The sequence below is a fragment of the Hyla sarda genome, chromosome 4 (genome assembly GCF_029499605.1).
Source record: "Hyla sarda isolate aHylSar1 chromosome 4, aHylSar1.hap1, whole genome shotgun sequence".
NCBI classification, from domain to species: domain Eukaryota; kingdom Metazoa; phylum Chordata; class Amphibia; order Anura; family Hylidae; genus Hyla; species Hyla sarda.
In genome coordinates this window covers 214,610,181-214,626,080 of record NC_079192.1, presented here as the reverse complement: position 1 = coordinate 214,626,080, position 15,900 = coordinate 214,610,181, and the positions used below count along the sequence as shown (strand labels likewise).

At 43.0% G+C, this 15,900-nt stretch overlaps 1 protein-coding gene across 17 annotated transcripts in view; it reads left to right on the top strand.

The window, feature by feature from the left end:
- The window catches only part of PHTF2 (putative homeodomain transcription factor 2), a 131,591-nt gene that overhangs the window by 29,495 nt on the left and 86,196 nt on the right, over window positions 1-15,900 (top strand). For 3 of the 17 annotated variants that reach the window (XM_056573443.1, XM_056573456.1, XM_056573450.1), the window contains exon 2: window positions 14,588-14,706. The exons of the other annotated variants lie outside the window; for them this stretch is intronic. The gene's annotated coding sequence lies outside the window, so the exon portion shown is untranslated. The remainder of the gene's footprint in view (window positions 1-14,587; window positions 14,707-15,900) is intronic. 17 annotated transcript variants of the gene reach the window in all.

Sequence of the window (15,900 nt, the reverse complement as noted above, 5' to 3'; positions counted from 1 at the left end):
TGTGACCTTAAGGGCCAGGCCAATTTTATTTTAGCATTTTCGTTTTTTTCCTCCTTGCCTTCTAAAATCCATGACTCTTTTTATATTTCCATCTACAGACTTGTTTTTTGCGTGACCAATTGTACTTTGTCATTTTACCATAAAATGTACAGCGAACCCCCCCCCCCATAACTCCTATAACTTTTAAATTTTTCTGTATATAAGGAGGTATGAGGGCTCATTTTTTGTGCCGTTACATTTGCATATATAAAACTTTTAGATCATTTTTTACGAATTTTTTTGGGAAATAAAACGTGACAAAAAAAGCGGCATTTTTGGACTTTTTTTTTTTTTTTTACATTTTTACGTTTACGCCGTTCACCGTACGGGATCATTAACATTATATTTTGATAGTTCGGACACATTTACGCACTGGGCGATACCAAATATGTTTATAAAGATAAAAATTACACTTTTCAGGGGTAAAATGGGGGAAAAAAACGGACAATTTTTATTGGAGGAGGGGATTTTGAAATTTTTTTTTTCCTTTTTTTATTTTTACTTTTTATGTTTAGATTTTTAGGGGACTATCTATAGCAATCATTTGATTGCTAATACTGTTCAGTACTATGAATAGGACATAGCACTAATCAGTATTATTGGTGATCTTCTCCTCTGGTCTGCTCGATCTCAGACCAGAGCAGAAGACCCCGGGAGACAGACGGAGGCAGGTGATGGGACCTCCAACCGCCATTACAGATGATCGGATCGCCGCGGCGTCCGTGGTTGTTAAGGGGTTAAAATGGTTTTAGTTCTGGCTGTTGGTCTTGCCATTTTATTGAGGAGATAAAGAGAAACCAATGAACTAGTCAGCCAGACTGCCGTAACATTATCTGTGATGGGGAGAATATAATAGGAATCAGACAGATAAATGTCCATTAAAGGGGTATTCCAAGAAAAAACTTTATATAATATATATATAATGTGTGTGTGTGTGTGTATATGTATGTATGTGTGTGTATGTATGTATGTGTGTTTGTATATATATATCAACTGGCTCCAGAAAGTTAAACAGATTTGTAAATTACTTCTATTAAGAAATCTTAATCCTTCCAATAATTATCAGCTGCTGAAGTTGCGTTGTTCTTTTCTGCCTTGCAACAGTGCTCTCTGCTGACACCTCTGCTTGTCTCGGGAACTGCACAGAGTAGAAGATGTTTGCTATGGGGATTTGTTTCTACTCTGGACAGTTCCCGAGACACGTGTCATCAGAGAGCACTTAGACAGAAAAGAACAACTCAACTTCAGCAGCTCATAAGTACTGAAAGGACACATTTTTTTAAATAGAAGTAATTTACAAATTTGGTATGTAAACACAAGAAAGGGGAGAGCACACTAAGGGCATATATGACCTGGACTGTAGCGTAACCAAAACTCTGTACCTATCTTCTGGTGTCCTGCGGGGTGCACACACACACCAGTATGGAGTATCAACAAAGTAAAAAAAAGACAAAACGTAGGTGCACTCACCGCTCAGCGGAGACTGTAGCGTGTAGGGGTCCGGTTCACCAGGAGCTGGATCTCAGCGACGGTGCATGGAAGTGTGGTGCTCGGAGGCTACGCCGGCAGTTTCGTACGCAAGTGCGTGCTTAGTCCGGCTTCACGAAGGCCGGACAAAGCACGCACTTACGTGCGAAACTGCCGGCGTAGCCTCTGAGCGCCACACTTCCATGCGCCGTTGCTGAGATCCAGCTCTCGGTAAACCGGACCCCTACACGCTACAGTCTCCGCTGAGCGGTGAGTGCACCTACGTTTTGTCTTTTTGTACTTTAATTTACAAATCTGTTTAACTTTCTGGAGCCAGTTGATATATAAAAAAGTTTTCCTGGATAACCCCTTTACGGCCGATCTGAAAGGACAGAGACCTCAACTACTAATACCAACAAGATGGAGCCCTGTCACAGCCAAGCTATACTGAAACCTTTTTCCCTGCAGTGCCCCTAGAGAGAGAAATAGTTTTCCAAGATTTTCTTATTTTTATGAGACTGGAGATTCTCAGATGTCTATCATGAAGATCTAAATGTTATATAGTTTGAATACCATGTTATAAACATTATTATTTATCTTTATAACAGATCATATTACTCCAGAAATATTTATCAAGCAGTTTTTAAGGGTACGTTCAAATGTGCATACTTTGCTGCCTATTTTATATGGAGAGAGCTGTCAGGGCCGGTGGACCACCACAATGACTTGAAGCCCCATTCCTGGCTAAAGTTAAAGGCGAACTCCAGCCAAAATTATCTTATTCCCGATCCACAGGATACAAGCTAATTAGCTGTTCGTGATGGGTCAGACCAGTGGGACCTCCTATGATCTCATCCGGAATGGGACCCCGACTCTCTCACTGAAGAGCCTGTGTTGTCTACTGGTAGACGGCACACTCTTCATCCATTTCTTTGGGAGCCCCTGGAGTGCTGTTATTGGGTCTCTTATGTGCTTCCATAGAAATAAATTGAGCATGTGCCATCTACTGCATGTGCTCCACAATGAGAGCCGGGTCGCATTCCGGAGATAGGGGATAAGTTAATTCTGTCTGGAGTTCCCCTTTAAATCTATGGTTTCTCTTGAAGGCAGCATGAAGCTAGTTACTGGTTTCCTGTTTTCATTAATCCTCTGTGATTTCTGTATTTGCGATGAAGTAATAAAGCTGGGTGATCATCCTCGAAGTGTGCATTTGTCCTGTTTCACAATACGATAAATACATTCTAACCTACATTCTATTATTGGAACCACATACATATTTATTTAAATGAGCCATGACAAGCTATTCATGGTGCAAAACTTGGATTGTCATTGTTAGGGCTCATTCACATAAGCGTCAGTCCCCGTTAATTCATGCTTGTTCTCAAATCCTTTCAAGGCTTTTGCAAATTGCTTGCTAACTGCTGTAAATGAATCCCATTGATGTCAATAGGATTTTTTTTACAGTCTTTTGTCACCCGATTGCATTCGTTTGGTTCCTATTCCGTTATTTTTAGCGTAGAAAAGACGTTGCTAGCAGTATTTTTTTTTTCTCCGCCAAAAATAACACGTTGAAAATGGATAGATTACATTTTAACATTGAAGTCTATGGCAAACGGATGAGCCTTTAATATCATCAGTTTGCATCTGGTTTTTAAAAAACATTTTTGAACCGTTACTTCTGAGCATGCTCAGACGAGGTGAAAGCAGCAGACTCCTGCAGTGCTGCAAGACTGCTACTACTCCTCATCATGGAACAGTCTAATTTCCGTGATGGGAGTAGTGTTTCCCCCAGCTGCGGGAGTCTGCGGGGAACTGGGGAGACTACAGTAGTGTTTGTACTACTTCTACCTCCATCATGGAACAGAGTCTGTTCTATGTCGGGGTAGTACAGAGGATGAGGGATCGATCACACAGAGTTTCACTTCTGAGACCTGATGCGATCGTAAGCTATAAACCAGGGGAGCGGGCAGCATGCTCTGCTCCCCTGCGATGTATGTATTCTGTACTTTAATTTTCAAATCCCCCGGAGTCCTAAATGGCTGGCACCCAGTGACCATTCACAGCTCTCGGCAGGTGTCAGGCCCAAGGCCTGATTATTAAAATCCTATATGTGTATTCTAAATTATATCTGTGTATAAACTAAGACATGGATGAGGGGTCATTCAGACTGTGTTTTGTGTATTGCATTTTATTGGGGGGACTGGCTGTTTGTTTGTATCTCCTTTGAAGTCATGCACTCTGATCTCATCATATAATCAAAGAGATAAGGGGTCAGGAAGAGAGAAGACCCCCTGGTGGGATCAGAGGGGAGGGGGAAATGGAGTCTCCCTCCCAAGAGAGCAGATATGATATTTAAACAATGCTAGACTAAAAGTTGGTTGTTAAAAGCTGGGCCACAAGCTGACAAGACCATCCTAAGAACAGCTGAAACTCACTCTCTTGGAACTGCTATACCATCATGCTGTAAGAACTTCATCTTTTGTTTTCTTAACTTGCCTTGCAAAACTCTTTTAGATATTTTTGTTCCTGTATGTCATTTGTTCCTGTGTATGCATGTGTATGTATGTGTGTGTGTGTGTGTGTGTGTGTGTATATGTGTGTATGTATATATATATATATATATATATAGCACTGTGATACCTTTTTATCAGATTAGATGTTTAATTAATCAGCTCTGGTCTTTGATCTCTAAATATATGAGCTCACCTTTCTGAAGGAGGCTCTGGTAAAACACGTTTATCTAAGGGTTGATTTGGTGACTTGCTGGGACTAGTAGTGGATACCCAGAGGTCTGGCGGCTTTAACCCTTGCACCATCACCCTCTCTCTAGCGTCCTGGCTGGACCGATAGGGTGTTATCGTGACAGCAGGGTTTTTAAAATTCAACATTTTGAGCATAAGTGTATGGTGTTTGACATTCAGCTGGGTGGCCGGGGATCCCTGGCAGGAGCCGTCCCTCCTGCTACTGCTCCCATGATGGAGGTTGTAGTAGGAGGCACTGCTCCTGACAGGGAAGCGGGCAGCATTGTGCAGTGAGGAGGAGTCTTTTACATTGAGCTGGCCAGCCGTGGATCGCTGCGCAATGCCACCTACTTATCCGGCAGGAGCCGTCCCCCTACTACATCTTCCATCATGGGTAGGAAGGACGGCTCCTTCCGGGGAAGCAGTCCAGGCATTGTGCCACAATCCCCGGCTGGCCAGCTCAATGTCAAACACCAGGGCTCATATAAAACACACTCATATGAGCCCGGTGCGATCAATCCCTCAGCCCTTGTACTACTACCCCCAACATTGAACAGACTGTGCCATGATGGGGTAGTTGTACAAGCGCTACTGTAGTCTCCCCAGCTGCCCGAAGACTCCTGGAGGAACTACTACTTTCATCATGGAAGTCTTTTCCAAGATGGGAGTAGTAGTACCCCCGGCTGTGGGATTCTGTAGGCATCTGACTTTCACATTCAACAGATGAAAAACTATTGCCTCAGTTTGCATCTGTTTGTATAGTCCATCAGCATTGACAAGAGAATATCTGGATGGGAGACAATGGCCGTGTGAACCTAGCCTTACTACAGAAAATATGGATAATGGCTACTCCTGCTTTATGCCAAATACATTACTATGTACACTATAGTGGCAAATGTATTGGGATGCCTTAACCTCTTAAGGACGCAGGGCGTATCCATACGCCCGTGGGAATTCCGGTCCCCACCGCTAGCCGGTTGGGGACCGGAGCCGGATGCCTGCTGAAATCGTTCAGCAGGCATCCCGGCATATCGCCCAGGGGGGTCATTATGCCCCCCCCCCACAATTCAGTCCAGCGATCTGCGGCGATTCTGGGTCAATCGGGTCTCCAGTGACCCGGAATTACTGGCTGTTCGGGGCCGTCTCTGACGGCCCCGAACAGCCAGAGCCTGCAGGGGTGAGGTGGCACTGGTGCCACCTCACGATCGCCCTGATTCGTCGGCCGGAGGGCGTGAGCGGGAAGACGACCCCGGGTGCTGGGGACCCCGATCCCCGGCGTCAATGTTGGGATCGGGGCCCCAGGAGCGACGGCGGCGGCGAGGGACAGCCTGCGATGAAGCAGCAGCAGGAGGTGAGTTACAGCCTCCTGCTGTTGCTTAGCAACAGCTCCCAGCATGCAAAAAGGGCATGCTGGGAGCTGTAGTTATGCAACAGCAGGAGGCAGACCACCACAACTCCCAGCATTCCCTTATGGCCATGTTGGAACTTATGGTTTTGCAACAGCTGGAGGCACGTTTTTTCTATGGAAAAGTGTACCTTCAGCTGTTGTATAACTACAACCCCCAGCTTGCACAAACAGCTAAAGTGCATGCTGGGAGTTGTAGTGGTGCATCTGCTGGTTGCATAACTACAACTCCCAGCATGACCGTTGGCTGTCGGTGACTGCTGAGAGTTGTAGTTTTGCAACAGCTGAAGGCACACTGGTTGTGAAACTTTAATTTTCTTTTTTTTTTTACCTAACTCAGTGTTTCACGACCGGTGTGCCTCCAGCTGTTGCAAACTACAACTCCCAGCAGTCACCTTACACCATGCACCGTACATGCTGGGAGTTGTAGTTTTGCAACAGCTGGAGGCACACTGGTTTTGAAACACTGAGTAAGGTCACAAACTCCGTGATACATAACCAGTGTGCCTACAGCTGTTGCAAAACTAAAACTCTCAGCATGTACAGTCTGTCAGTGCATGCTGGGAGTTGTAGTTTTGCAACAGCTGGATGTCCCCCCCCAATGTGAATGTACAGGGTACACTCACATGGGCGGAGGATTACAGTAAGTATCGGGCTGCAAGTTTGAGCTGCAGCAAATTTTCTGCAACAGCTCAAACTGCCAGCGAGAAACTACTGTGAACCCCCGCCCGTGTGACTGTACCCTAAAAACACTACACTACACTAACACAAAAAATAAAATAAAAAGTAAAAAACACTACATATACACATACCCCTATACAACCCCCCTCCCCTCCCCAATAAAAATGAAAAAAGTCTGGTACGCCACGGTTTCCAAAACGGAGCCTCCAGCTGTTGCAAAACAACAACTCCCAGTATTGTCGGACAGCCGTTGACTGTCCAGGCATGCTGGAAGTTTTATAACAGCTGGAGGCACCCTGTTTGGGAATCACTGGCGTAGAATACCCCTATGTCCACCCTATGCAATCCATAATTTTCAAATGCGCATGGCGCTCTCACTTTGGAGCCCTGTCGTATTTCAAGGCAACAGTTAAGGGTCACATATGGGGTATCGCCGTACTCGGGAGAAATTGGGCTTCAAATTTTGGGGGGTATGTTTTGCTTTTACCCTTTTTAAAAATGTAAAGTTTTTGGGAAAAGAAGCATTTTAGGTAAAAATTATATTTTTTTTACATATGCAATAATCGTGAATCACCTGTGGGGTATTAAGGTTCACATTACCCCTTGTTACGTTCCCCGAGGGCTCTAGTTTCCAAAATGGTATGCCATGTGTTTTTTTTTTTTTTTGCTGTTCTGGCACCATAGGGGCTTCCTAAATGCGGCATGCCCCCAGAGCAAAATGTGCTTTCAAAAAGCCAAATGTGATTCCTTCTCTTCTGAGACCTGTAGTGCGCCAGCAGAGCACTCTTCACCCCCATATGGGGTGTTTTCTGAATCGGGAGAAATTGGGCTTCAAATTTTGGGGGGTATTTTCTGCTATTACCCTTTTTAAAAATGTAAAACTTTTGGGAAACCAAGCATTTTAGGTAAAAAATATATATTTTTTTTTTACATATGCGAAAGTCGTGAATCACCTGTGGGGTATTAAGGTTCACATTACCCCTTGTTACGTTCCCCGAGGGGTCTAGTTTCCAAAATGGTATGCCATGTGTTTTTTTTTTTTGCTGTTCTGGCGCCATAGGGGCTTCCTAAAGGTGACATGCCCCCCAAAAACCATTTGACGCTCCTTCCCTTCTGAGCCCTCTACTGCCCCCGCCGAACACTTTACATAGACATATGAGGTATGTGCTTACTCGAGAGAAATTGGGTTTCAAATACAAGTAAAAATTTTCTCCTTTTTACCCCTTGCAAAAAATTCAAAAATTGGGTCTACAAGAACATGCGAGTGTAAAAAATGAAGATTGTGAATTTTCTCCTTCACTTTGCTGCTATTCCTGTGAAACCCGTAAAGGGTTAAAACGCTTACTGAATGTCATTTTGAATACTTTCGGGGGTGCAGTTTTTATAATGGGGTCATTTATGGGGTATTTCTAATATGAAGACCCTTCAAATCCACTTCAAACCTGAACTGGTCCCTGAAAAAAAGCGAGTTTCAAAATTTTGTGGAAAATTGCTGCGGAACTTTGAAGCCCTCTGGTGTCTTCCAAAAGTAAAAACTCATCAATTTTATGATGCAAATATAAAGTAGACATATTGTATATGTGAATAAAAAAAAATTTTTTTTTGAATATCCATTTTCCTTACAAGCAGAGAGCTTCAAAGTTAGAAAAATGCAAAATTTTCTAATTTTTCATCAAATTTAGGGATTTTTCACCAAGAAAGGATGCAAGTTACCAAAAAATTTTACCACTAAGTTAAAGTAGAATATGTCACGAAAAAACAATCTCGGAATCAGAATAACTAAAAGCATTCCAGAGTTATTAATGTTTAAAGTGACAGTGGTCAGAATTGCAAAAAATGGCCGAGTCCTTAAGGTGAAAAAGGGCTCAGTCCTTAAGGGGTTAAGGATCTTTTAGAACACCATATTCTAAATATTAGGTGTTAATATAGATAGATAAATGCCTATGCAGTTATAACAGCTTTAACTCTTTTGGAAAGACTTTCTACAAGATTTTGGTTTCTGGGGGATTTTTTTACCCTTTCATTCAGAAAAGCATTTGTAAGGTCATGAATGAGAAGGCCAAGTCTACAATCTGTATTTTAGTCTATCCGAAAGGTGTTCGATGGAGTTGAGGTCAGGGCTCTGTGTGAGCCAGTCAGGTTCTTTCACACCAAACTGGCCCAATCTTTGCATTTATGCACTGGGGGACAGTCATGCATCATCTCTAGGCCTTCTGTGAAGAGCATGTGGGTGAAGTTTTAGTCAGCTGCTCTCCTAGAATCGGTGGCCATCTAGAACGGTCAGACATACTAACTTCAGGATTTCCCTTATACGTTTCTAAGGACGACTGTTTCGTGATTGTGATGTAATAGCTTTAACACTCTAGTAAATAAGACAATGGCTTCTGGTTATATGCAAGGAGGCATATCCCATTAAGGGGAACCTGTCATGACTTCATACTGGCCAAACCACGAGTCATCTGGGTGTTCTCCTTTTGGCTTCTCTCCACCTTGCTGATGTTCAGTGATAGATCTTTCCCTGTACCCAAACAGGGAAAGATCTATCAATGAAATGGGCACTGTCAGAATCAAAAGCTTTTTATATGTTGTATATCTTGGCAAAACATTACCCTTTCTAATATACTTTATTTTAAAAAAAAGTGTCTCCTTTTTATAGAAATCATGGCTTATAAAAAAAAAAAAAAAAAACACTAAATAGGCAACTGGGTGGTTTCACTTGGAGCGTGTATACACTGTGTCTAGCACTGTCAGCTTTGGTATGTAACATGGCAGGGTATGTTCACATACCTCAAATCAGCATGGGATCTTCTGTTTTAGTTTTACGTGTTTTTCAGTTATTTATCTTATTGAAATGTTTTGTTTGACCACTTGGATGCAAGGCGTACAGGTATGCCCCCCGTTCCCGAGTCCTGTACACCCTGGTCTCCTTACCGGTGTTTAAATCGTTCTTACGAGCAGAGAACGCTTTAAACCGGTGGGTCCTGACTGCTATCAGCAGCCAGGACGCAGGGTTAATACCGGGCATCACCACTCGGGCCGAAGGCCAGGCATTAACCCTTTAGACGCCGTGATCAAAGTTGATCGCAGCATCTAAAATTAAACTGGAAGTATCCTAGCAGCTCAGCGTAGCGGAAATCGCAATGTCCCGATCAACTGAGAGGACAACGGGGAGGATCCTTACCTGCCTCCTCACCATCAGATAGATGCTCTATTGCTCCAAGCCTGTAGAAGAAGAAAAAATTAATTTTGAATAAGCCCCTCCCCTAATAAAAGTTTTAATCACCCCCATTTCCAATTTTTAAAATACCAAATTGTGCATTTTTGGTCACTTCATAATCTATAAAAAGCGATCAAAAAGTACAGATGAAATAAACTTCAGACCATGGCGCAAATAATGAGCCCTCATAAAGCCTTGTATGTCAAAAAATAAAAAAGTTTTATAGGGGTCAGAAAATGACAATTGTAAACATACTAATTTTGGTAAATGGAAGAAATGTACTGGAAGCACTGGCACTCAATAAAACTCAGAATTTATTTCAGCCATAAAATCATCAGGATATACAAGACAATGATGGGATTAAACAGTCAACGAGTTTTGGGTTCATGACCCTTTAACAAAACCTGTCACATGAATGTGGCAGTAACTCACTTATAATCATGAAATAGGAGGAGGAGTGGGAGGTAACGGTAACATCTGCATGGGTATTAACCCATTGCGGTCCTTCACCAAACACTCTCAAACCCCTTAAATGCACTTCTGTTATAAGACTAAAACAAACGCACACATCTGAACAGTGCCAAAAAAAAAATGTGAAACAAATAAAGTAAAAGCTGGAAGAAGAGAAACAAAAACCAATTCAATAATGGAAAAACAGATCAGTACGGTTATTTAATCCTTTTGGCTGAAAATTGCAATCATATCGATATATCCGTAGAGTTTCTCGATTTCTAAGTACTTTCAGCCAGTCCACTTATCGAACTTGCTTGTGAACCTTCTCAATGGCAAAAAAAAATAGCATATTAGAGACATCACCATCATGAAGATCAAGAAAATATCGGGACACGTTTGCATTGAGTGGACTATTTACACAGCTGATGTGTTCCTGGATACGTTTTTTGCCATTGAGAAGGCTGAGTACTTAAAGGGGTTATCCAGGCAAAAACTTTTTTTTTTTTATGTATCAACTGGCTCCGGAAAGTTAAACAGATTTGTAAATTACTTCTATTAAAAAATCTTAATCCTTCCAATAGTTATTAGCTTCTGAAGTTTTCTGTCTAACTGCTCGATGATGTCACGTCCCGGGAGCTGTGCATGATGGGAAAATATCCCCATAGGAGCTGCACAGCTCCTGGGACGGGAGTCATCAGAAAGCAGTTACAGAAAACAGCAACTCAACTTCAGAAGCTAATAACTATTGGAAGGATTAAGATTTTTTAATAGAAGTAATTTACAAATCTGTTTAACTTTCCGGACCCAGTTGATATATATATATAAAAAAAAGTTTATGCCTGGAATACCCCTTTAACCCCTTAAGGACTCAGGGTTTTTCCGTTTTTGCACTTTCGTTTTTTCCTCCTTACCTTTTAAAAATCATAACCCTTTCAATTTTCCACCTAAAAATCCATATTATGGCTTATTTTTTGCGTCGCCAATTCTACTTTGCAGTGACATTAGTCATTTTACCCAAAAATGCACGGCGAAACGGAAAAAAAAATCATTGTGCGACAAAATCGAAAACAAAACGCCATTTTGTAACTTTTGGGGGCTTCCGTTTCTACGCAGTGCATATTTCGGTAAAAATTACACCTTATCATTATTCTGTAGGTCCATACGGTTAAAATGATACCCTACTTATATAGGTTTGATTTTGTCACACTTCTGGAAAAAATCATAACTACATGCAGGAAAATTTATACGTTTAAAAATGTCATCTTCTGACCCCTATAACTTTTTATTTTTCCACATACATGGCGGTATGAGGACTCATTTTTTGCGCTGTGATCTGAAGTTTTTATTGGTGTGATTTTTATTTTGATCTGACTTTTTGATCACTTTTTGATCACTTTTTATTAATTTTTTTAATGTTATAAAAAGTTACCAAAATACGCTTTTTTGGACTTTGGAATTTTTTTGCGCGTACGCCATTGACCTTACGGCTTAATTAATTATATATTTTTATAGTTCGGACATTTACGCACGCGGCGATACCACATATATGTTTATTTATTTATTTTTTTTACACTGTTTTATTTTTTTTATGGGAAAAGGGGGGTGATTCAAACTTTTATTAGGGAAGGGGTTAAATGACCTTTATTAACACTTTTTTTTTACATTTTTTTTTGCAGTGTTATAGGTCCCATAGGGACCTATAACACTGCACACACTGATCTCCTATGCTGATTACTGGCGTGTATTAACACGCCTGTGATCAGCATTATCGGCGCTTGACTGCTCCTGCCTGGATCTCAGGCACGGAGCAGTCATTCGTCGATCGGACACCGAGGAGGCAGGTAAGAGCCCTCCCGGTGTCCGATCAGCTGTTCACCGCGGCGGTCCCGAACAGCCCGACTGAGCAGCCGGGATACTTTCAGTTTCACTTTAGAAGCGGCGGTCAGCTTTGACCGCCGCTTCTAAAGGGTTAATACCGCACATCGCCGCGATCGGCGATGTGTGGTATTAGCCGCGGGTCCCGGCCGTTGATTAGCGCCGGGACCCACGCGATATGATGCGGGATCGTGGCGCGATCCCGCTTCATATCGCGGGAGCCGGCGCAGGACGTAAATATACGTCCTGCGTCGTTAAGGGGTTAAGGTGTTAATATTGTTGTTTCCCACTCTATATAATATACAAGGGTGTCTTGAAAAGAACTTGTGATCTCTCTTGACCTGTATTAGTAAATAATTTGTATTCTTCATAAAATACCATCCAAAATGTGATCATGCCTAGCTGCAGCATCATCTTTGTCCCAGCTAAAGCCCAGTCTAGGACATACCGTAAGTGAAAGCAGGACAAGCACTTCTGTGTGCTCACTCCTGTCCTGTCCATCAGACTCCTGTCTGAACACAGAGAGGAGGGGGTTACAGAGCAGCCTGCAGTGATTGGATGAATAGACCCAGCACAGCAGACTTAGGGCAGATGTAAAAGCATGGCGAATGAGGGTGTGCTCATTGCCTGCCTTGGACACGCCCCTTCCCCAACAGTGGATGTCAGAAGGAGTGAGCAGCAGATCAGAGGGATTTGTGTGCCCAATACAGAACTAGACCCGAAAAGACATAGAAAGCACCTGAGAGGTATGTTTTAGATCTGGAGCAGCAGGGAGATTCTTCCGGAAACCACACTGATGACTTGTAGTTTGGGCAGCCTGAAAGTGGCAGCAGGTTCCCTCCATGAATTCATTATAAAGAAAAATATTATTTATAAGGCAATTTTGCTACATATCATGTAAATTGGTGCTGAGTTTATAATGCTCTGGATTGCTTTCCTGACTGCTGCGATCTTTTTGTATGCATGCGGTGTCACAATTAAAGGCACTGAAATGATGTGTGTAGTATTGTGAAATACCATTGTTTTTGTGTAGGGGTTGTGTGTTGTTGACAACAGAACTGTCATGTATTAAAAGCTCAGTATAAGTAGTAATTTCTGTAGAGGTGGAATAAAGGCAGAGCTCTCGGCTGTCATGTCCTAGACATGTGAGACTGATGACTCAGGATGATCCTGACGAAGAAGCACTTTGTATTTGGCCTTAGTCATTTTGTTATGTGCACTGATATGAATTCCAGTCTTTTTTGTCTAGCTGTAAGCACATGTTGTGTATCCTAAAGGTAGATGTCTACCTGTACATTTATACTGTGTCTTCTGAAGCCTTAGTACAGTGGTCCCTCAACATGCGATGGTAATCGGTTCCAAACAGACCATCGTATGTTGAGGGATCCGTGCAATGTAAAGTATAGGACAGTGGTCTACAACCTGCGGACCTCCAGATGTTGCAAAACTACAACACCCAGCATGCCCGGACAGCCGTTGGCTGTCCGGGCATGCTGGGTGTTGTAGTTTTGCAACATCTGGAGGTCCGCAGGTTGTAGAACACTGTTAGAGAAAGTTGTACTCACCTGTCCCTGCTGCTCCGGACCGTCGCTGCTCGTCACCGCTGATGTCGCCTTCCATCGCTGTGTCCCTGAGGTGTCCCCGACGCTCCAGCAAGGCCTCTGCTTCCCCATCAACCGCGCTCTCTGTCGCCGCCGTCGCTACGCACGCCGCTCCTATTGGATGACGGGACGGCGTGCGCAGCGACGTGATGACGACGATGGAGAGTGCCGACAATGCAGAGAATCCCGAAGATGATGCGCCGGAGCCCCGAGGACAGGTGAGTGACCATCGCCGGAGCTCACGGGGCACCGTAAACGGCTATCCGGTGGCAGCTGAAGCAGTCTGTGCTGCCGGATAGCTGTTTATGCGATGGCCCCGACATAGAAAAAAGCATCGTATGTTGATGCTGCCTTCAACATGCGATGGCCTCTGAGAGGTCATCGCATGCTGAAATGATCGTATGTTGGGGCCATCGTAGGTCGGGGGGTCACTGTATTGTCAAGAGGCAGACTGTAATATAGCAGACAGAACTTATGTTGGGGCATGTTCTTATGTCCCAGTCACCCACACAATAAGGCAGGGGGTTGCCGTTTTGGTGGCGAATGCAAACTGGAACAACCAAATAAGGACTAAACAGAGCAGAATTTGATACTTGTTGCAGTGAATTTGGGATTTGACTGATATATAAAGTCTAACAAAACACAGCAAGTAAAGCCTAACCCACTTACCATTTCTAAAGACCCAATATAAATGTTTCTTTCATATTTTAGAATAGCTAATAACATGGCATTTATATTGAAGGGGGTCCCCGGGTGAAGCTGAGGAAAGCAGATTTAGAACACTCGCCTATGTCTTGATTTCTCTGTGTGGAACAAGGTTTTAGCACTTCCCTTTAATAATATAACCTTGTATTGCCCACAGTAGCTAAACGGCAGGAGATCTGCCGACTGCACCAGCCAATTTCCTTAATAAGTATGTCTTATACAAAGTGCTTACGCACAAGAATGTCCTCTGTGTTCAGTGCTGCTTACATGCAGACCAAGATATGCCATTGCTGGTAAATGAAGGTTTGTGCAGCTAGAATTCCTTGTGTTCTGTGCATTTGATCTCATGGAAACTGATCTTCCTGCTACTGAATTTATGATGCATCTTATGTTTTTATTACAGCAAATATTAGTTTGTTGGCAAGGTACTAAATGACTTTCCCAAAGTAACAGGAACTTTAAAAGAAGCAGTCCAGGCCTTTTTCTTATATTGTACATCATAGGCTACTATTAGAGAATAAGGTAAATGGTCTTCTGTATACTTTATGTATATGAAATGTTTACCTATTTTAGTTGTTGTGGCCTGTGTGGGTTGTCTGCCATCTTGATTCTTATCTCTTCACTAATATGGTTTTCTAATTCAGACTACATTTCTCTTCAGTGACTTTGGCATTGTAGATGCAGAATCTTTTATTTCTGCACTTGCTCAGTGTCCTATCTAAGTGCAGCAAGTTAGGCTGGGTTCACACATACGTTTTAAGCAATATGGACCGTATACAGCTGGGGGGAGCGAAAACCGGGCGCTCCAGTATCCCAGCCGTATCCGGCCCGTATGTAATGTGTTTCAATGAGCCGACCGGAGTCAAACGCTTACTCCGGTCGGCTCCTTTTTGCTCAATATATGGCTTTTCCACCAGACCTAATACCATGGTATACCACGGTTTTAGGTCCGATTAGAGAACCGTATATGGAGCAAAAATGAGCCGACCGGAGTCAGCGTTTGACTCCAGTCGGCTCATTGAAACGCATTACATACGGGCCGGATACAGCTGGGATACACAAATGCCGGGTTTTTCCACCCACCAGCCTTATACCGTTGCGTATTGCTTAAAACGTATGTGTGAACCCAGCCTTAGATAGATCAGTGACCATAGAACTTCTAGCACTAGACACGCACTGTAGAATATTGTATGAGATACAGCTACAACATGCTCATTCACAGGCCCTGCTTTGGGCCACTGTGCTTTTGCTGCTGTTAGTAAGATGTTGGTTGCAGACACTTGCTCTGTAGACAGGGCTCTGTGTTTTAATCCAAGCCCTGTATTTTCAATCCAGCAGTAAGAAAAGGGGGAGCCAGGTGAATTTAAATGTTCAGTTCAAGCAGTCACAGTTGTCGGCACCAAGCCCGCTATGTAGAAGCAGTACACTAAGTACCATAAGAACATAGAAGTCCAAATATCAAATCCAATAAGAAGGTGGCAGCACTTACCAGTACAGTGGAAAGTATTCTTCTTTATTAAAGTGCAAAAACTTACAGCATGTGCAGCCGGGCTAGGACGCCAGTAGAATCAGCAAGATGGGTGACGGCCATTGTGCATCCGCAACGCACGCTTCATCAGACCTTCATGAGCTGCACATGTTTTACGTTTTTGCACTTTAATAAAGAAGAATGCATTCCACTGTACTGGTGAGTGCTGCCATCTTCTTATTGGATTT